This window comes from Anopheles coustani (genome assembly GCF_943734705.1).
Source record: "Anopheles coustani chromosome X unlocalized genomic scaffold, idAnoCousDA_361_x.2 X_unloc_7, whole genome shotgun sequence".
NCBI classification, from domain to species: Eukaryota; Metazoa; Arthropoda; class Insecta; order Diptera; family Culicidae; genus Anopheles; species Anopheles coustani.
This window is the reverse complement of record NW_026525181.1, coordinates 287,501-310,000: the sequence shown is the minus strand read 5'-3', so window position 1 is coordinate 310,000 and position 22,500 is coordinate 287,501.

Sequence of the window (22,500 nt, the reverse complement as noted above, 5' to 3'; positions counted from 1 at the left end):
AACCCGTTCCCCGTAGGGAGGAGTCAAGCCGCCGCTTAGAGACGAAGTATGAAGTGTCCTCTTCCACATAGGGCAAGCTAGAATGAACTATCTTACCCAGGACCGCCGAAGCAGCGTGGACCAGGGGAGAACTGAACTTTATACTTCACACCACAGTATTGAGTAATGTGCCCTCTTCCACATAGGGCAAGCTGGAATGTTCCATTTTACCCAGGACGGCCGAAGCGGCGTGGACCAGTGGAGGACTACACAATCATGAGGTTTGATATCGACTTGTGTGTTTCAATAGGATACCGATGGTATGGTTTGAACCGATTTGATTTAGCCATTCTGAAGTCATCACTTGGTTGAAGCGCTGAACTAGGGAGGCATCGTTTACATATATATTGGTTTTCGCATGCTCTACTAGGTTAATGTCATAGGGTTGGCTATCGAGCATGCCCAAGTGATGACTTGATTGTGTGCTTGCTTGAATTCTTCACATTTCATACCATCGGTTAGTTGTCGAATCATTCCTCGATCATAACCATCGTTCTTGGTTCATGTATGCTCTCTTCCACATAGGGCAAGCTAGAATTAACTATCTTACCCAGGACCGCCGAAGCAGCGTGGACCAGGGGAGAACTATACTTTGTCTTGTATGCCCTCTTCCACATAGGGCAAGCTAGAACTAACTATCTTACCCAGGACCGCCGAAGCAGCGTGGACCAGTGGAGGACTATACTTTGTTCATAACACCACAGTATTGAGTAATGTGCCCTCTTCCACATAGGGCAAGCTAGAATGAACTATCTTACCCAGGACCGCCGGAGCAGTGTGGACCAGTGGAGGACTACACAATCATGAGGTTTGATATCGACTTGTGTGTTTCAATAGGGTACCGATGGTATGTTTTGAACCGATTTGATTTAGCCATTCTGAAGTCATCACTTGGTTGAAGCGCTGAACTAGGGAGGGGCATCGTTTACATATATATTGGTTTTCGCATGCTCTACTAGGTTAATGTCATAGGGTTGGCTATCGAGCATGCCCAAGTGATGACTTGATTGTGTGCTTGCTTGAATTCTTCACATTTCATACCATCGGTTAGTTGTCGAATCATTCCTCGATCATAACCTTCGTTCTTGGTTCATGTATGCTCTCTTCCACATAGGGCAAGCTAGAATTAACTATCTTACCCAGGACCGCCGAAGCAGCGTGGACCAGGGGAGAACTATACTTTGTCTTGTATGCCCTCTTCCACATAGGGCAAGCTAGAACTAACTATCTTACCCAGGACCGCCGAAGCAGTGTGGACCAGGGGAGGACTATACTTTATACTTCACACACTAGCCATACTGAAGTCATCACTTGGTTGAAGCGCTGAACTACGGCGGGGTAATCGTTTACAGGTTATAATCATATAGCTGCATGCTCATTAGTAGATAATGGAATATTGTATGGCAATATGAGCATGCCCAAGTGATGACTTTGTTTCAAGCTCAACAGGTAGGGTATTGAGTCCTCTTCCACATAGGGCAAGCTAGAATGAACTATCTTACCCAGGACCGCCGGAGCAGCGTGGACCAGTGGAGGACTCTATACTTTATACTTCACACCACAGTATTGAGTACGACTTGCATAAAGCCCCTAATGAGAACCACGAGGGCTCTCTCAATGTAGAACCACGAGGGCTCTAGTACCGATTCTCTCGGTACGGCTTGGTCCGTGTTCCTTTATGCTTGTACTCTAAGTATTAAGTATTGTGTCCTCTTCCACATAGGGCAAGCTAGAACTAACTATCTTACCCAGGACCGCCGAAGCAGTGTGGACCAGGGGAGGACTATACTTTATACTTCACACACTAGCCATACTGAAGTCATCACTTGGTGGGGGTGAACTACGGCGGTATCTATCGTTTTGGTTCGGTCTATATAGGGTCGCTTGCATGCTCATTCGAATATAATGTAATTGTGTATGGCAATATGAGCATGCCCAAGTGATGACTTTGTTTCAAGCTCAACAGGTAGGGTATTGAGTCCTCTTCCACATAGGGCAAGCTAGAATGAACTATCTTACCCAGGACCGCCGGAGCAGCGTGGACCAGTGGAGGACTCTATACTTTATACTTCACACCACAGTATTGAGTACTTCTTGCATAAAGCCCCTAATGAGAACCACGAGGGCTCTCTCAATGTAGAACCACAAGGGCTCTAGTACCGATTCTCTCGGTACGGCTTGGTCCGTGTTCCTTTATGCTTGTACTCTTAGAAAGTCTCAACCCGGAGGTCTTGACTTTGATTGTCATAGTTGGACTACGACGGGGTATCCGACTCATCGAATACCCCAGAAGCACACCATCTTTCGGGTAGGCGGTACGCGTACCTCCGGACGCGGAAGTCTCAACCCGGAGGTCTTGACTTTGTATTGTCATAGTTGGACTACGACGGGGTATCCGACTCATCGAATACCCCAGAAGCACACCATCTTTCGGGTAGGCGGTACGCGTACCTCCGGACGCGGAAAGTCTCAACCCGGAGGTCTTGACTTTGGTTGTCATAGTTGGACTATGACGGGGCATCCGACCATTGCTGATCGAACACCCCTGTTACACCATCTTTCGGATAGGCGGTGCGCGACACCACCGACGCGGAAAGTCTCAACCCGGAGGTCTTGACTTTGTATTGTTGGATAGTCCTCTTCCACTAAAGGGCAAGCTGGAAATATTCCATTTTACCCAGGACTGCCGAGGCAGCGTGGACCAGGGGAGAACTTCACGGAATCTTCAGGCATCCATGATTGCCATAGTGCGTAAGCCGCCGCTGTGCGCGTCAACTCGTTCCCCGTGAGGAGGAGTCTAGCCGCCGCTAAAAGACGAAGCATTAAGTGTCCTCATTCCACTATAGGGCAAGCTAGAATTAACTATCTTACCCAGGACCGCCGAAGCAGCGTGGACCAGGCGAGGACTATACTTTATACTTCACACCACAGTATTGAGTACGACTTGCATAAAGCCCCTAATGAGAACCACGAGGGCTCTCTCAATGTAGAACCACGAGGGCTCTAGTACCGATTCTCTCGGTACGGCTTGGTCCGTGTTCCTTTATGCTTGTACTCGCGGAAAGTCTCAACCCGGAGGTCTTGACTTTGATTGTCATAGTTGGACTACGACGGGGCATCCGACCATTGCTGACCGAACACCCCTGATTCATCATCTTTCGGATAGGAGGTGCGCCCACCTCCGACGCGGAAGTCTCAACCCGGAGGTTCGGACTTAGAGTTTTTCCCATTTAAAAGTTTTTCTCTTAGCCATACTGAAGTCATCACTTGGTGAACGATTGAACTAGGGCGGGTTAATCGTTTATAGGTATCATGTGGTTTGCATGCTCTCTTAGGTTAAGGTCATGTGGTTGGCTATCGAGCATGCCCAAGTGATGACTTTGTTTCACGCTTGCTTGATTTCTTCATGATTCCCTGTTATATAGTGTAATCATTCGAGAACAGGGAATCTTTGGTTTTGCTCAACAGGTATTGGATGTCAACTTGGTATCTAGATCGCATTAAGTCTCAACCCTTAGGTTCGGACTTGTATAGTGACATCTTGTTACGGTCTTGAGTCTCAACCCGCAGGTTCGGACTACTTAGTGTTTGATCGAATATAATATGGCAACTTGTGCCTAAGTCTCAACCCGCAGGTTCGGACTTCTGTTTATTTGGCCAATGTATGTATAAGGCAACTTGTGCCTAAGTCTCAACCCGCAGGTTCGGACTTGTGTATTTGTTCGAAGTCATGTATAAGGCAACGTGTGCCTAAGTCTCAACCCGCAGGTTCGGACTTGTTAGTGTTTCGTCAACTTTCATATGGCAACTTGTGCCTAAGTCTCAACCCGCAGGTTCGGACTTGTGTATTTGTTCGAAGTCATGTATAAGGCAACTTGTGCCTAAGTCTCAACCCGCAGGTTCGGACTTGTGTATTTGTTCGAAGTCATGTATAAGGCAACGTGTGCCTAAGTCTCAACCCGCAGGTTCGGACTTGTTAGTGTTTCGTCAACTTTCATATGGCAACTTGTGCCTGAGTCTCAACCCGCAGGTTCGGACTTCTATAGTGTTTCGTCAATTATCATATGGCAACTTGTGCCGAAGTCTCAACCCGCAGGTTCGGACTTCTGGAAGGATCACTTGGCCACTAATGATCCTTCCGCAGGTTCACCTACGGAAACCTTGTTACGACTTTTACTTCCTCTAAATCATCAAGTTCGGTCAACTTCGATAAAGCAGACGCGGTTCACGAGGATCCAGCGAACGATCATCTCCAAAGACCTCACTAAATAATCCATCGGTAGTAGCGACGGGCGGTGTGTACAAAGGGCAGGGACGTATTCAACGCTGGCTGATGACCAGCACTTACTAGAAGTTCCGAGTTCATATGGACCATTGCAATCCATAATCCCTACTAAGTGAGTATTTGAGTGATTTCCCGTTCCTCTCGGAATAGGAGACACGCTGCTACCCACATTGTAGCACGCGTGTAGCCCAGAACATCTAAGGGCATCACGGACCTGTTATCGCTCGATCTCATTTTGCTAAACACAAATTGTCCTGCTAAGCAGCGTACCGTAAGTGCACTTGCGCACACGAACAGCGAAGGTGTCAGGTCATACTCCACCGAAAGGTCCTAACCCGTTCCAATCGGCATCGACGCATTAACGCTGACTGCGTTCTAGTTAGCATATGTGAGTCACGTTCGTTATCGGAATTAACCAGACAAATCAATCCACGAACTAAGAACGGCCATGCACCACTACCCTTAAATTTGAGAAAGAGCTATTAATCTGTCTCACCTCCATAAGTTCGGACCTGGTAAGTTTTCCCGTGTTGAGTCAAATTGAACCGCAAGCTCCATTTCATTGTGGTGCCCTTCCGTCAATTCCTTTAAGTTTCAACTTTGCAACCATACTTCCCCCGGAACCTGACTTTGGTTTCCCGGAAGCTACTGAGAGCACCTGGTTGTAGCGTCTCCCAATTGCTAGTTGGCATCGTTTACGGTTAGAACTAGGGCGGTATCTAATCGCCTTCGATCCTCTAACTTTCGTTCTTGATTAAAGAAAGCATCCTTGACAAATGCCTTCGCTTTAGTTAGTCTTACGACGGTCTACGAATTTCACCTCTCGCGCCGTAATACTAGTGTCCCCAACTACTTCTGTTAATCATTACCTCCGGTCTGAGTACAAACCAATGAAAGATTAGACCAAGGTCGTATTCCATTATTCCATGCAAGATTATTCTAGGGCGTTTGGGCACCCTGCTTTAAGCACTCTAATTTGTTCAAGGTAAACGTGAGCGGTCGAGCTCTATGTTACACTTGCACCCGTTGAAGGGCACACCATGACACAGACTTGGTGCCCTACCACACCATTGAGTCGCAACCAGATTCCGACTTGGCCCACCGACCACGGGTTGACCGGGTCGGCGGAGCCGGACTGTGTTGGACAAGTATCAACTTCGAACGTTTTAACCGCAACAATTTTAATATACGCTAGTGGAGCTGGAATTACCGCGGCTGCTGGCACCAGACTTGCCCTCCACTTGATCCTCGTAGAAGGATTTATGCTCTACTCATTCCAATTATGAAACATCATTAAAGAGTTTCATATTGTTATTTCTCGTCACTACCTCCCCGTCCCGGGATTGGGTAATTTACGCGCCTGCTGCCTTCCTTGGATGTGGTAGCCATTTCTCAGGCTCCCTCTCCGGAATCGAACCCTGATTCCCCGTTACCCGTTGCAACCATGGTAGTCCTCTATACTACCATCCATAGTTGATAGGGCAGATATTTGCGAGATCTGTCGTCGGTGCGAGACCATACGATCAGCATCATTATCCAGACTTCAACTCAATGACACGGAGAACCCGCGATTGGTTTGACTAATAAGTGCACCAGTTCCCGCGAGGGTCCTGGCATGTTGCATGTATTAGCTCTAGATTTTCCACAGTTATCCAAGTAACTAGGTTGATGATCTCGTAAATTATAGCTGTTATACTGAGCCTTATGCGGTTTCACATTAAATCTGTTTGTACTTAGACATGCATGGCTTAACCTTTGAGACGAGCGTATATTACTGGTAGGATCAACCAGAATTCCGACTTTGCGTTCGAATGTTCATTGTCCCATTGCACCCGGAGGAGCAAACACCACGTTCTATATGTTGTCAAGTCCGGTAGCACACGGGAGGCGAGCCCCCGTGCGAACCTCATTGCCCTCGTATCACACACACCCGATGCACCGGACAGGCACTTGAGCGGCATTCGACTCCGCTAAGCGCACGTGCGCCCGATTGTGCATGCGCTGACGGGGCCTTCATACCCCTACCACAGCGACCTTATGCCAAACTTCCATGAATACTTAGGTGAGCTGACAAGGGCCTTCATTTCCCTACCATCAACTAAAGGACACGCTAGGCGCGTCCGATCATTGCAACTGCGGGGCTTTCATACCCCAATCACCACAGTACGCAATTCACCAGAGTTTAATCACAACCCCCCCGGACATGGCACACTATTAACTTGCAACAAAACTTAGTGTGTGCCGGGCACATCGGTTCCACAAAATCATTCCCGATGTACCCCAATTGGGGTTGTGAACGCATCCATGGTCCTCTGACACACCCAACCAAGCGTGGATACTACATACCTCAAACACCCAGTACACTAACAGACAAATCAATATATGGTTGCTTTCCCCCAGACATTTGCCAATCACTTGGCACCCGGACGGGAACTCGCTCCTGATTGCGCCATTGCCACCCATTTGCCAAGAGCGAGTTCTGTATGTAGATTTCATTTGGAAAGACAACCGTGTACTGGATATTCTATCCGACGATTACAGATGACGAGTACGAGACTCGACTACACTCACGGATAATACATTTTGGGTCGAGATTGCTTTCGGGGTTTTCGATTGGTCTTGCGCTTGTAAACGTATAACTTTGACTTGTGGTAACCTCGGTATGTTAGTCGATCACGTGGTTGTGAACTGGGTAAGGGTGGGCAATCTGTTCACTTGCACTCTGGGTAGGAATATGGTGAGCGCTATAGGTTAAAGATCATGGTATGGTTCCATCGTGATGACTTTCGCTAGATAGTAGTATGTTTGGATAGTTATAACGTTTTTGGCCATTTGTTCATAGTGTTCGGTCCATTGAGGAATTCGATTGGTCTTTGCTTCACACACGTGGTCGATCACTTGGATGTGAACTAGGGTGAGATTAAGGTGTTCACTAGTGCTCTTCGGTTTTGGATCAGTAATGAGCACTTGATTGGTTTCGCATAATATGTATCCATAGTGATGACTCTTTCCAGCTTAAGATTTCGTTACCAGTTTCGAATCCTCCCCACGTTCGCTTTTACTTGGTTAGGTTTTCGAGTGTAGATTTGAAAGCAATCTCATGTATGTATCCCATCTGATATAAGCCACTGACAGTTCATGTCACCTCGTTCAACTCTCGCTGGGTCACAGAAGTATGTTACTGCGCCCATTATCCCTACTCGGATAGGTTCGGTTCGTTCGTTTTATACTACGGTGAGTAAACTCAATTTGTGCATCGCATAGCCATGGAAAGCAAGCTTTCGCGGGCCTCTTCGACTGTTTTGATACGAGCTGTGCCCGTGATGCTTGTCATCCCAGGATACTAGACCCCTTTGGACGACCGCATGACCATCAGAAAGTAAATTCCACGTTCGGTTTATTTGCTACTTCCACCGTTCTAGTACTATGGGGTTGGAACCCCTAACATAAAGTATCTATGTAGAACCACGAGGGCTCTCAATGTAGAACCACAAGGGCTCTAGTACCGATTCTCTCGGTACGCTTGGTCCGTGTTCCTTTATGTTTGTACTCTTGTGTGTATAAAATTCATGTTCGATTTGGGATATTTGCTACTTTCACCTGTGCGCTGTGTATAACTACGGAGAAACTCAATTTGTGCATCGCATAGCCATGGAAAGCAAGCTTTCGCGGGCCTCTTCGACTGTTTTGATACGAGACTGTGCCCGTGATGCTTGTCATCCCAGGATACTAGACCCCTTTGGACGACCGCATGACCAACAGAATGTAAATTCCAGTTCGTTTTTGGATATTTGCTACTGTCACCGTTTGAGTACTATGGGGCTTGAACCCCTAACATAAAGTCTTTGTGTAGAACCACGAGGGCTCTATAGTACCGATTCTCTCGGCACGCTTGGTCCGTGTTCCTTTATGTTCGTACTCTTGTGTGTATAATATTCATGTTCGGTTTGGGATATTTGCTACTGTCACCGTTTGAGTACTATGGGGCTTGAACCCCTAACATAAAGTCTTTGTGTAGAACCACGAGGGCTCTATAGTACCGATTCTCTCGGCACGCTTGGTCCGTGTTCCTTTATGTTCGTACTCTTGTGTGTATAATATTCATGTTCGGTTTGGGATATTTGCTACTTTCACCTGGGTCCCGTTCTTCATACAAGTCTGCCTTGCTAATGTGGTAACTTTATAGTGTAGTTCTGACATCCCAATTTTGGGACTTAGCCGATTTTTCATGAATTTCCATATGACCCATAGGGTCCCTTTCTTCATACAAGCTTGCCTAGGGCGATCGGTCAAAACTTGTCTTACTATTCGATTGGTCTTCGCAGTTTCACCCTAGGCAATTCGCCTAGGTCTGTCTTCTTGAGGAGGCCAAAACCCGAAATAAGGAGGTCTGGCCGACCCTGAAACCTCCCCTGTCTTAACTACACTAACCCGATTTTTCAGGGTCCTCAGCGCCATACAACTTTGCCTAGGTCACTTATACTCTTGACTTAGGCCATCTGACTTGGTCCGTGTTTCTTCCTAGGGTTCACCTAGGTACTTTGCCTTGCTTGATGTGGTAACTTTATAGTGTAGTTCTGACATCCCAATTTTGGGACTTAGCCGATTTTTCATGAATTTCCATATGACCCTATGGGTCCCTTTCTTCATACAAGCTTGCCTAGGGCGATCGGTCAAAACTTGTCTTACTATTCGATTGGTCTTCGCACTTTCACCCTAGGCAATTCGCCTAGGTCTGTCTTCTTGAGGAGGCCAAAACCCGAAATAAGGAGGTCCAGCCGACCCTGAAACCTCCCCTGTCTTAACTACACTAACCCGATTTTTCAGGGTCCTCAGCGCCATACAACTTTGCCTAGGTCACTTATACTCTTGACTTAGGCCATCTGACTTGGTCCGTGTTTCTTCCTAGGGTTCACCTAGGTACTTTGCCTTGCTTGATGTGGTAACTTTATAGTGTAGTTCTGACATCCCAATTTTGGGACTTAGCCGATTTTTCATGAATTTCCATATGACCCTAAGGGTCCCTTTCTTCATACAAGCTTGCCTAGGGCGATCGGTCAAAACTTGTCTTACTATTCGATTGGTCTTCGCACTTTCACCCTAGGCAGTTTGCCTAGGTCTGTCTTCTTGAGGAGGTCAAAACCCAAAATAAGGAGGTTCAGCCGACCCAAAAACCTCCCCTGTCTGAACTACACTAACCCGATTTTTCAGGGTCCTCAGCGCCATACAACTTTGCCTAGGTCACATGTACTCTTGACTTAGGCCATCTGACTTGGTCCGTGTTTCTTCTTAGGGTTCACCTAGGTACTTTGCCTTGCTTGATGTGGTAACTTTTTAGTGTAGTTCAGACATCCCAATTTTGGGACTTAGCCGATTTTTCATGGATTTTCCATATGACCCATAGGGTCCCTTTCTTCATACAAGCTTGCCTAGGGCGATCGGTCAAAACTTGTCTTACTATTCGATTGGTCTTCGCACTTTCACCCTAGGCAGTTTGCCTAGGTGTAGCTTCTTGAGGAGGTCAAAACCCAAAATAAGGAGGTTCAGCCGACCCAAAAACCTCCCCTGTCTGAACTACACTAACCCGATTTTTCAGGGTCCTCAGCGCCATACAACTTTGCCTAGGTCACTTGTACTCTTGACTTAGGCCATCTGACTTGGTCCGTGTTTCTTCTTAGGGTTCACCTAGGTACTTTGCCTTGCTTGATGTGGTAACTTTTTAGTGTAGTTCAGACATCCCAAAATTGGGACTTAGCCGATTTTTCATGTATTTCCATATGACCCATAGGGTCCCTTTCTTCATACAAGCTTGCCTAGGGCGATCGGTCAAAACTTGTCTTACTATTCGATTGGTCTTCGCACTTTCACCCTAGGCAATTCGCCTAGGTCTGTCTTCTTGAGGAGGCCAAAACCCGAAATAAGGAGGTCCAGCCGACCCTGAAACCTCCCCTGTCTTAACTACACTAACCCGATTTTTCAGGGTCCTCAGCGCCATACAACTTTGCCTAGGTCACTTATACTCTTGACTTAGGCCATCTGACTTGGTCCGTGTTTCTTCCTAGGGTTCACCTAGGTACTTTGCCTTGCTTGATGTGGTAACTTTATAGTGTAGTTCTGACATCCCAATTTTGGGACTTAGCCGATTTTTCATGAATTTCCATATGACCCTAAGGGTCCCTTTCTTCATACAAGCTTGCCTAGGGCGATCGGTCAAAACTTGTCTTACTATTCGATTGGTCTTCGCACTTTCACCCTAGGCAGTTTGCCTAGGTCTGTCTTCTTGAGGAGGTCAAAACCCAAAATAAGGAGGTTCAGCCGACCCAAAAACCTCCCCTGTCTGAACTACACTAACCCGATTTTTCAGGGTCCTCAGCGCCATACAACTTTGCCTAGGTCACATGTACTCTTGACTTAGGCCATCTGACTTGGTCCGTGTTTCTTCTTAGGGTTCACCTAGGTACTTTGCCTTGCTTGATGTGGTAACTTTTTAGTGTAGTTCAGACATCCCAATTTTGGGACTTAGCCGATTTTTCATGGATTTTCCATATGACCCATAGGGTCCCTTTCTTCATACAAGCTTGCCTAGGGCGATCGGTCAAAACTTGTCTTACTATTCGATTGGTCTTCGCACTTTCACCCTAGGCAGTTTGCCTAGGTGTAGCTTCTTGAGGAGGTCAAAACCCAAAATAAGGAGGTTCAGCCGACCCAAAAACCTCCCCTGTCTGAACTACACTAACCCGATTTTTCAGGGTCCTCAGCGCCATACAACTTTGCCTAGGTCACTTGTACTCTTGACTTAGGCCATCTGACTTGGTCCGTGTTTCTTCTTAGGGTTCACCTAGGTACTTTGCCTTGCTTGATGTGGTAACTTTTTAGTGTAGTTCAGACATCCCAAAATTGGGACTTAGCCGATTTTTCATGTATTTCCATATGACCCATAGGGTCCCTTTCTTCATACAAGCTTGCCTAGGGCGATCGGTCAAAACTTGTCTTACTATTCGATTGGTCTTCGCACTTTCACCCTAGGCAGTTTGCCTAGGTGTAGCTTCTTGAGGAGGTCAAAACCCAAAATAAGGAGGTTCAGCCGACCCAAAAACCTCCCCTGTCTGAACTACACTAACCCGATTTTTCAGGGTCCTCAGCGCCATACAACTTTGCCTAGGTCACTTGTTCTATTGTCTTAGGCCATCTGACTTGGTCCGTGTTTCTTCCTAGGGTTCACCTAGGTACTTTGCCTTGCTTGGTGTGGTAACTTTTTAGTGTAGTTCTGACATCCTCATTTTGGGACTTAGCCGATTTTTCGTAAAATACCATATGACCCATATGGGTCCTTTCCTTCATATAAGTTTGCCTTGCTTGGTATGGTAACATTTGAGTGTAGTTCTGACATCATCATTTTGGGACTTAGCCGATTTTTCGTAAAATACCATATGACCCATATGGGTCCTTTGCTTCATATAAGTTTGCCTTGCTTGGTGTGGTAACATTTGAGTGTAGTTCTGACATCCCCATTTTGGGACTTAGCCGATTTTTCAATCAATACCATATGACCCATCAGGGTCCTTTGCTTCATATAAGTTTGCCTTGCTTGGTGTGGTAACATTTGAGTGTAGTTCTGACATCCCCATTTTGGGACTTAGCCGATTTTTCAATCAATACCATATGACCCATCAGGGTCCTTTGCTTCATATAAGTTTGCCTTGCTTGGTGTGGTAACATTTGAGTGTAGTTCTGACATCCCCATTTTGGGACTTAGCCGATTTTTCGTAAAATACCATATGACCCATCAGGGTCCTTGCCTTCATATAAGTTTGCCTTGCTTGGTGTGGTAACATTTGAGTGTAGTTCTGACATCCCCATTTTGGGACTTAGCCGATTTTTCGTAAAATACCATATGACCCATATGGGTCCTTTGCTTCATATAAGTTTGCCTTGCTTGGTGTGGTAACATTTGAGTGTAGTTCTGACATCCCCATTTTGGGACTTAGCCGATTTTTCGATCCATACCATATGACCCATCAGGGTCCTTTGCTTCATATAAGTTTGCCTTGCTTGGTGTGGTAACATTTGAGTGTAGTTCTGACATCCCCATTTTGGGACTTAGCCGATTTTTCGATCCATACCATATGACCCATCAGGGTCCTTTGCTTCATATAAGTTTGCCTTGCTTGGTGTGGTAACATTTGAGTGTAGTTCTGACATCCCCATTTTGGGACTTAGCCGATTTTTCGTAAAATACCATATGACCCATCAGGGTCCTTTGCTTCATATAAGTTTGCCTTGCTTGGTGTGGTAACATTTGAGTGTAGTTCTGACATCCCCATTTTGGGACTTAGCCGATTTTTCGATCAATACCATATGACCCATCAGGGTCCTTTGCTTCATATAAGTTTGCCTTGCTTGGTGTGGTAACATTTGAGTGTAGTTCTGACATCCCCATTTTGGGACTTAGCCGATTTTTCGTAAAATACCATATGACCCATCAGGGTCCTTTCCTTCATATAAGTTTGCCTTGCTTGGTGTGGTAACATTTGAGTGTAGTTCTGACATCCCCATTTTGGGACTTAGCCGATTTTTCGTAAAATACCATATGACCCATCAGGGTCCTTTGCTTCATATAAGTTTGCCTTGCTTGGTGTGGTAACATTTGAGTGTAGTTCTGACATCCCCATTTTGGGACTTAGCCGATTTTTCGATCCATACCATATGACCCATCAGGGTCCTTTGCTTCATATAAGTTTGCCTTGCTTGGTGTGGTAACATTTGAGTGTAGTTCTGACATCCCCATTTTGGGACTTAGCCGATTTTTCGTAAAATACCATATGACCCATCAGGGTCCTTTGCTTCATATAAGTTTGCCTTGCTTGGTGTGGTAACATTTGAGTGTAGTTCTGACATCCCCATTTTGGGACTTAGCCGATTTTTCGTAAAATACCATATGACCCATCAGGGTCCTTTGCTTCATATAAGTTTGCCTTGCTTGGTGTGGTAACATTTGAGTGTAGTTCTGACATCCCCATTTCGGGACTTAGCCGATTTTTCGTAAAATACCATATGACCCATCAGGGTCCTTTGCTTCATATAAGTTTGCCTTGCTTGGTGTGGTAACACATGAGTGTAGTTCTGACATCCCCATTTTGGGACTTAGCCGATTTTTCGTAAAATACCATATGACCCATCAGGGTCCTTTGCTTCATATAAGTTTGCCTTGCTTGGTGTGGTAACATTTGAGTGTAGTTCTGACATCCCCATTTTGGGACTTAGCCGATTTTTCGTAAAATACCATTTGACCCATCAGGGTCCTTTGCTTCATATAAGTTTGCCTTGCTTGGTGTGGTAACACATGAGTGTAGTTCTGACATCCCCATTTTGGGACTTAGCCGATTTTTCGATCAATTCCATATGATCCATCAGGGTCCTTGCCTTCATATAAGTTTGCCTTGCTTGGTGTGGTAACATTTGAGTGTAGTTCTGACATCCCCATTTTGGGACTTAGCCGATTTTTCGTAAAATACCATATGACCCATATGGGTCCTTTGCTTCATATAAGTTTGCCTTGCTTGGTGTGGTAACATTTGAGTGTAGTTCTGACATCCCCATTTTGGGACTTAGCCGATTTTTCGATCCATACCATATGACCCATCAGGGTCCTTTGCTTCATATAAGTTTGCCTTGCTTGGTGTGGTAACATTTGAGTGTAGTTCTGACATCCCCATTTTGGGACTTAGCCGATTTTTCGATCCATACCATATGACCCATCAGGGTCCTTTGCTTCATATAAGTTTGCCTTGCTTGGTGTGGTAACATTTGAGTGTAGTTCTGACATCCCCATTTTGGGACTTAGCCGATTTTTCGTAAAATACCATATGACCCATCAGGGTCCTTTGCTTCATATAAGTTTGCCTTGCTTGGTGTGGTAACATTTGAGTGTAGTTCTGACATCCCCATTTTGGGACTTAGCCGATTTTTCGTAAAATACCATATGACCCATCAGGGTCCTTTGCTTCATATAAGTTTGCCTTGCTTGGTGTGGTAACATTTGAGTGTAGTTCTGACATCCCCATTTTGGGACTTAGCCGATTTTTCGATCAATACCATATGACCCATCAGGGTCCTTTCCTTCATATAAGTTTGCCTTGCTTGATGTGGTAACACATGAGTGTAGTTCTGACATCCCCATTTTGGGACTTAGCCGATTTTTCGATCCATCCCATATGACCCATCAGGGTCCTTTTTCTTCATATAAGTTTCCCAAGACTTAGTGCTTTTTTCCTTTGGACACCAATATCACCCTTGCGGGTATCTTTGATCTTCTCACTTTGTATTGGCCGAATGTAGGTCTTGCCATGCCAAACATATAATTGTTCTACACCAAGTCTCTATCTCGTACCGCCAGCTCGGTACATTCGATTAACCTGCCCTTAAGGCACCCGGGACTTAGCCATTTTTTCACATTTTTCATGATTTTGAGGCAACTTTTCTCGACTTTGTCACCTTATATCACCAAGATCCTTTCCCTTTAGCGCTTCACTCTGTTCGTATGATATTTAGCGCTGACTATCACCTTTCTGTCGCTGAGCTCAACTTCTTATTCGGTGCCATAGAGCCAGAGATATTTGGTGTATGCTGTTATAAGGGAAGTTTGTCACTTTTTCAAAGGCCCACTTTGGGACGCCCATATCTCACCTTCAGGTATCTTCGATCTTCTTGTCGTCTATGGACGAAACTTAGGCCTTGTCTTGGCCAACTTATAAATGTTCTACGGCCAAGCCGTATCTCTTACCGCCAGCCCGGTATTCATGGACTTAGTTGGATTTTCGCCTCTCGTGGTAACAATTTCAGACTTTGACTCACAATAACACCCAAACGGTCACATGCTAGCGCTTTGCTTGGAAGGAATTATAGTTAGCGCTACCTTTTCTCTTTCCATCGATACCTTGTTCGTTCCATTCCATGCCATACAGCCGAAGTTATGATGTTTCCCGTTTTCCATATCATGTGGAGCTTATGCTCTGGGAAAACCATCTAACACCTGTACCACCCTTTTAGGTACCACCGATCTCGTCACTATGTTCGGGCCAAATATAGGTTATAACATGCCCAACATATAATTGTTCTACACCAAGTCTCTATCTCTTACCGCCTGCTCGGTATTTTACTCGTAAGTCCAAATTTCACAACTTGTACTTTTTGGCCCAATGTACTCGAGTTTCAATTTTGGTAACATTTTTCGACTTTGACACTTAATAACTTCCAAATCATGCTAGTTAGCGCTTTGCTTTCTTCTAGTCGTATCTAGCGCTGGGTGTTACCTTTCCAAAACATATCCTAGCTTAACAATCCATGCCATACAGCCGGAGCTATACGGTGCACAAGTCAAATCCATTTTAGCCATGTTTCATTTTTGCCAATTTTTGACCACTCGTATCAGCCTTCCAGAGTGGTCCGATCTTCTCGCTGTCTATGGACGACTTTTAGGTCTCGTAGAGGCAAACTTATAAGTATTCTACGTCAACCCGCTATCTCTTACCGCCTGCTCGGTATTCTTGGTCTTGTGTGATTTTTGGAAATTTTGGTATTATTTTTCCACTTTGTCGCTTAATAACTCAGTTTTGCTCAACACTTAGCGCTTCGGTTGTTTGGGATTATAGTTAGCGCTCGGTTCGACCTTTCCAACACTGATCTTAGCTTGTCGATCCGTTCCATACAGCCTGAGTTATTCGCGATACCGTGTTTCAACCCATTTCTCAAGTCTCGTTTTGGTCCAACTTTGAACCAGCCATATCACCCTGATGGGTACCTCCGATCTTCTCGCTCTATATTGGCCAAAGTTAGGTCTTGTGGTAACGTACTTATGATTGTTCTACGCCGTGTTCGTAGCTCTTATCGTTCGCCCGCTATTTTCGATCATAAGGTGAATTTTCGCCTCTAAACCACCATTTTTCACCTTTGCCCTCTAATATGACCGACTTGCTCAACACCTAGCGCTTCGCTTGGTAGGACACATAGCTAGCGCTCGTCAAGACCTTTCCAACGCATATCCAAGCTTTCCGATCCGAGCCATACAGCCTGAGCTATAGGCGATACCGTTTTTCCCATTTTCTTGGTCACATGCACTTTAGGGTACCCCTTTTTGCCTTTGACCCTTAATACCTCCTCCGGGTCACTAGTAGGCGCTCAGCTTGGTAGGAAACATAGCTAGAGCAGGCCTTCACCTTTCCAAAACTGCCTCAAGTGTACCGATCCGACATCTAGAACCAAAGTTATGGTCATTCCTATCATGCTCTACTTTCATGGTCAACCTCCACCAAGCACACCTAGGTTGGACCAACTTTCACCAACTCATCTCGAACCCCAAATTTGCTTCGACCTACTAGGTTTCCCTAGTAAAGTGGTCAAAACATCCATTACAACACGACTGGTCTTTCTGGTGGTCGACCTAGGCGACTTTGTTCGACGACCACCACCCCATGGAACTAAAAGACGTCCCTTGATACGGACCACCGATACATTTTCCGGCCTGTCTAAACTACACTCATCGAAATTTTTTTGGGTCCCCACCGTCATACAAGTTTGCCTAGGTCAAGTTTTTCTTCCGGATCGGCCGCGGACCTCACTTTTCATTATCTAGGGAGGCCATAGGGCCCCAAAAGGGGTTTTTTAAAATTTTCGACACTTTCGACTTTGGTCGGATTTTTTCCGATTTTGGTCCGACCTAGGGACTTGGTGGTCCAAGGAGCCTCGGGACCAAACTTTTTTCTCAGGGGTCCCTACCTCCATACAACTTTGCCTAGGTCAATTTTTTGTTCCAAATCGACCGCGGATTTCACTTTTCAATATCTGGGGCTCGTGTAGAGTCCGAATATGAGGTTTTCTCATTTTTCGACATTTTCGACTTTTTTCGACTTTTTTCGGGTTTTTCGACCTAGGGGTCCGCCGAACAAATTTTGGGTCAAAAATTTTTATTGAACTAGTCGAAAGTACGCAAAAAGATAAGACTTTTTGCCGAAGACACCATGCCCCGGAACCGACTCCTTCCCCTTCAAAATTGGGGACAAACGTGATTTTTGAAACTTTTCCTTAGGGAGCCCAAGACTTAGAAAATTTTCAAATTCTCGATTTTTCGATTGCGAGCTAGCGCTTTGCGGTCTTCGGCAATGTTGTAGATCTCGACGAGATAAGACTTTTTGGTCAAGGGACATTTTGCCCTCCGACCCCTCCTTCCCCCCGCAAATCGCCCCCCAAAGTGCAATTTTTGCATTTTCACCTCTTTGCACGCACTGTTCGGCCCAAATGGCCACTTTCTATGGGTCTGAGCGCTTTGCGGTCTTCGGCAAACTTTTAGAGCGTACCAAGCCCTAATTATAATTCTTCTACACCACCTTCGTACCTCTTCATCCCTGGCCGCTATTCGCGTACCAAGGTAATTTTTGTTCATTTTGTCAACATTTTTCATCTTTGACTGCTTATATCGGCCTTGCCATGAACCGATAGCGCTTCGCTGTGTTCTAACGTAAGTTAGTACTACTCAATACCTTTCCAAATCATGTCTTAGATTGTCATTTGCTTGCTTACAGCCGGAGCTATGAGCGATACCGTAAAAAGTACCGAAACTTGGAAAAATCCTTGGATCGACCATATCCCCCCTTTGGGGGCCAGATATCGAAAAAAGTTCTGATTCAAAAAGTTGCGCCTTAACGTGTTCTAGTTATGCCTAGAACATTTCACTTCGCTAGCTGGCCTGCAACTTAGCCGTAATTGGGATTTTAGGGTGTTCATGGAGGGTCCATTTCCTGCGACTTGGTATCTTTTGGGCCCTATGTTTCTCTAATATCTCCACGAGTTTTCCAGGTAGCCTTCTCATACTTTTAGGGTGCCTAGAGCACCTCAAGACCTTTCCAACGCTATGCCGTTCGCCTCGCTCGGACATCTACAGCCGAAGTTATTCGAGGTACACTGTACCTTACCCTGTTTTCTCAGTACTTGGTCGAAAATTTCGATCAGCCATATGACCGACTTGGACAACCCTGAGCGGGTTGGCCCCATATAACTAAACTTTCGTCTCGTGTAGGCAAACTTATAAATGTTCCACGTCAACTCGCTATCTCGTACCGCCTTGACGGTATACTTGGTCCAAGGGCCATTTCCAGCGACTTGGTCGCAATTTCGCTCTAAGTTTCGCTAATACCTTCGTCCGTGGACATGGTGATTTTTTGTTCGTATTTTTCCTTGATAGTCCCACTCAAGACTATTCCATACCAGAGCCAAGCGTCCCGCTAAGTGCCATACAGCCTGAGCAGTAATTCATGAAAGGTACCTCTACCAGTTTTTGCCATACTTGGGTACAAACTTTGTATCGCCCATATCTCCACTTTGGAGGCCAGCCAGCACCTTGGCCCCATATACTTTTTTGTTGTTCATACCATGCACCAAATAAAATTGTTCTACGCCAACTTGCTATCTCTTCTCCAACTTGCCGTTATTCTTGGTCCAAGTCCCATTTCATTCGTTTTTGGACCCATTTTGCTATATGTATCACTAATAGCTTCGGCCATGGACAAGCTGATTTTCTATTTGTATTTTTCCTTGATAGTCCCACTCAAGACCATTCCAAAACACACCGCAGCTTGTCGCTCGGTGGCAAACTGACCGAGTTATAATTCATGAAAGGTACCTCAACTTGGTACACCACGTGGTCGGCCCAAACCATAAACCGACCAAACGACCGACTTGGAGCACCCTGACCGGGTTGGCCCCATATAATAAAAGTTGCATCTCTACACGCCCAACTTATGAATATTCTACGCCAAGTCGCTATCTCTTACCGGTAAGCCGGTATTCACCTTCCAAGGGTGATTTTGGTCAAGTGCCATTTCCTGCGACTTGGTCCCCGAATTGGACCATCATCACCTACTATCTCCGTGGTATTTCAACTCAGCCTCATGAAACTTTCAGGGTAGATAGGTCTCCCCAAGACCTTTCCAACGGTGAGCCGTTTGCCTCGCTCGGCCATCTACAGCCGAAGTTATTAATGGTACTTGGTACCTTACCCTGTTTTTTCCATACTTGTTCGTACTTGGGTACAAACTTTGTATCGCCCATATCTCCACTTTGGAGGCCAGCCAGCACCTTGGCCCCAAATACTTTTTTGTTGGTCATACTATGCCCAAAATATAAATGTTCTACGTCAACTTGCTATCTCTTCTCCAACTTGCCGTTATTCTTGGTCCAAGTCCCATTTCATTCGTTTTTGGACCCATTTTGCTATATGTTTCACTAATAGCTTCGGCCATGGACAAGCTGATTTTCTATTTGTATTTTTGCTTGATAGTCCCACTCAAGACCATTTCAAATCACATCGCAGCTTGTCGCTCGGTGGCAAACTGACCGAGTTATAATTCATGAAAGGTACCTCTTCTTGGTACACCACATGGTCGGCCCAAACCATAAACCGACCAAACGACCGACTTGGAGCACCCTGACCGGGTTGCCCCCATATAATGAAAGTTGCGTCTTTACACGCCCAACTTATGAATATTCTACGCCAAGTCGCTATCTCTTACCGGTAAGCCGGTATTCACCTTCCAAGCGTGATTTTGGTCAAGTGCCATTTCCTGCGACTTGGTCCCCGAATTGGACCATCATCACCTAATATCTCCGTGGTCTTTCAACTCAGCCTCATGAAACTTTCAGGGTAGATAGGTCTCCCCAATACCTTTCCAACGATATGCGGTTTGCCTCGCTAGGCCATCTACAGCCGAAGTTATTCATGGTACTTGGTACCTTACCCTGTTTTTTCCATACTTGTTCATACTTGGGTACAAACTTTGAATCGCCCATATCACCACTTTGGAGGCCAGCCAGCGCCTTGGCCCCATACACATTTTTGTTGGTCATACCACGCACTAGTTATAAAGTTTCTACGCAAGCTTGCTATCTCTTCTCCAACTTGCGGTTATTTTTGACTCAAGTCCCATTTCCATAGTTTTTGGTACCAATTTGCTCTATGTTTCGCTAATAGCTTCGCCCAAGGACTTTGTGATTTTTTGTTCGCATTTTTCCTAAATAGTCCCACTCAAGACTATTCCAAATCACACCTTAGCTTGTCGCTCAGTGCCATACAGCCAGAGTTTTAATTCATGAAAGGTACATCACCTTGGTACACCACGTGGTCGGTCCAAACCATCAACCAACCATATGACCGACTTCGAGTCGAGCTAGCGGCTAGGCCCCGTATAATTAAATGCGTGTCTTGATGCGGGCTACTGACGGTCTGAACAATGTAGCTCGCTAGCTCGACTCTAAACTTGTGTTTTGGTCGAATATTGGGTGTTCATGTACCACTTCGGGTAACATGGACTTTGGTGCAACTTTACCACTTGTGCACTTAATAACTTCCCGGTCATTCAAGTCTTTGCCTTCATACTTTCAGGGTAGTTAGGTCTCGTCGAGACCTTTCCATACATATGCCAAACTCATCGATCGGACATCTATAGCCCGAGTTATTCGCGGTACACCGTACCTTACCCTGTTTTTTCCTCAATTGGGTACAAACCTTGGAACACCCATATCGCCCCTTTAGAGACTAGCTGGCACGTTGGCCTCATATAATGATAAGTGCACCTCAACTAGGGCTACTGACGGTCAGAACATTTCAACTTGCTAGCTCGGGCCCACACTTGTGTTTTTCTCGAATATATGGTTCAAGTGTGCCACTTTGGGCACTTTTGGACATTTTGTCCCCACACAACTTTCTTGCCTTGGTAGATAGGGTCTTGTGATCTTGGGCAAAAAGATGCACCAAGATAAAGTCTAACTTTCGTTCTTGTACCGCAAAGCGCTATCTCAAACACCCGAGGAGATAGAAAGTGATTATGTTCGGTATATCGGTCTTCCATGGCCTACTATGGTAAACCCCTGCAGGTATGCAACCGAAGGTGCTTGGTACATGTATTTGGTGCAATATCGGTGCAAAGTAGGTGTTTCCTTGATCGGGCTATAACTTTCTTGGTTGATGTTGGATTGCTTTGCGGTCTTCGGGGGATAGTTAGGGAACATGTTGGCCAACATTTCCTTATTCCTCAGCCTGGCCGTACCTCTTACCGTCTAGGCGGTATACATGCTCTAAGTTGGAACTTGTGTTCCTTTGGGTAACTTCTCTGACTTTGACGCTTAATAACTTTCGTTCATATGCAGTCTAAGCTCTGCAACTCTCAGGAAAGCTAGTACTACTCATTTCCTTTCCATATCAGTCTTTGGCTTGTCGATCCGATGTCTACAGCCTTACTTATTCACGTTCCCTGTGAAGGTAGGTTTTTGCCCATTTTCCAGTTCATGTGGTAACATTCCCAGACTTTGCCGGCTTTCTCTTCATGTGGTAACTTGCTTGCTCATGTGGTAACTTGGAAGTGTATTTCTGACAGACCCAATCTGGGACTTAGCCGATTTTTCTCTGCATATTATATGGATCCATCACTAGGCCATCTTGCTTGCTCATGTGGTAACTTGGAAGTGTATTTCTGACAGACCCAATCTGGGACTTAGCCGATTTTTCTCTTCATATCATATGGATCCATCACTAGGCCATCTTGCTTGCTTGTGTGGTAACTTGATAGTGTATGTCTGACAGACCCAATCTGGGACTTAGCCGATTTTTCTCTTCATATCATATGGATCCATCACTAGGCCATCTTGCTTGCTTGTGTGGTAACTTGGAAGTGTATTTCTGACAGACCCAATCTGGGACTTAGCCGATTTTTCTCTTCATATTATATGGATCCTGGACTTAGCCGATTTTTCTCTTCATATCATATGGATCCATCACTAGGCCATCTTGCTTGCTTGTGTGGTAACTTGGAAGTGTATTTCTGACAGACCCAATCTGGGACTTAGCCGATTTTTCTCTTCATATCATATGGATCCATCACTAGGCCATCTTGCTTGCTTGTGTGGTAACTTGGAAGTGTATTTCTGACAGACCCAATCTGGGACTTAGCCGATTTTTCTCTTCATATTATATGGATCCTGGACTTAGCCGATTTTTCTCTTCATATCATATGGATCCATCACTAGGCCATCTTGCTTGCTTGTGTGGTAACTTGGAAGTGTATTTCTGACAGACCCAATCTGGGACTTAGCCGATTTTTCTCTTCATATTATATGGATCCTGGACTTAG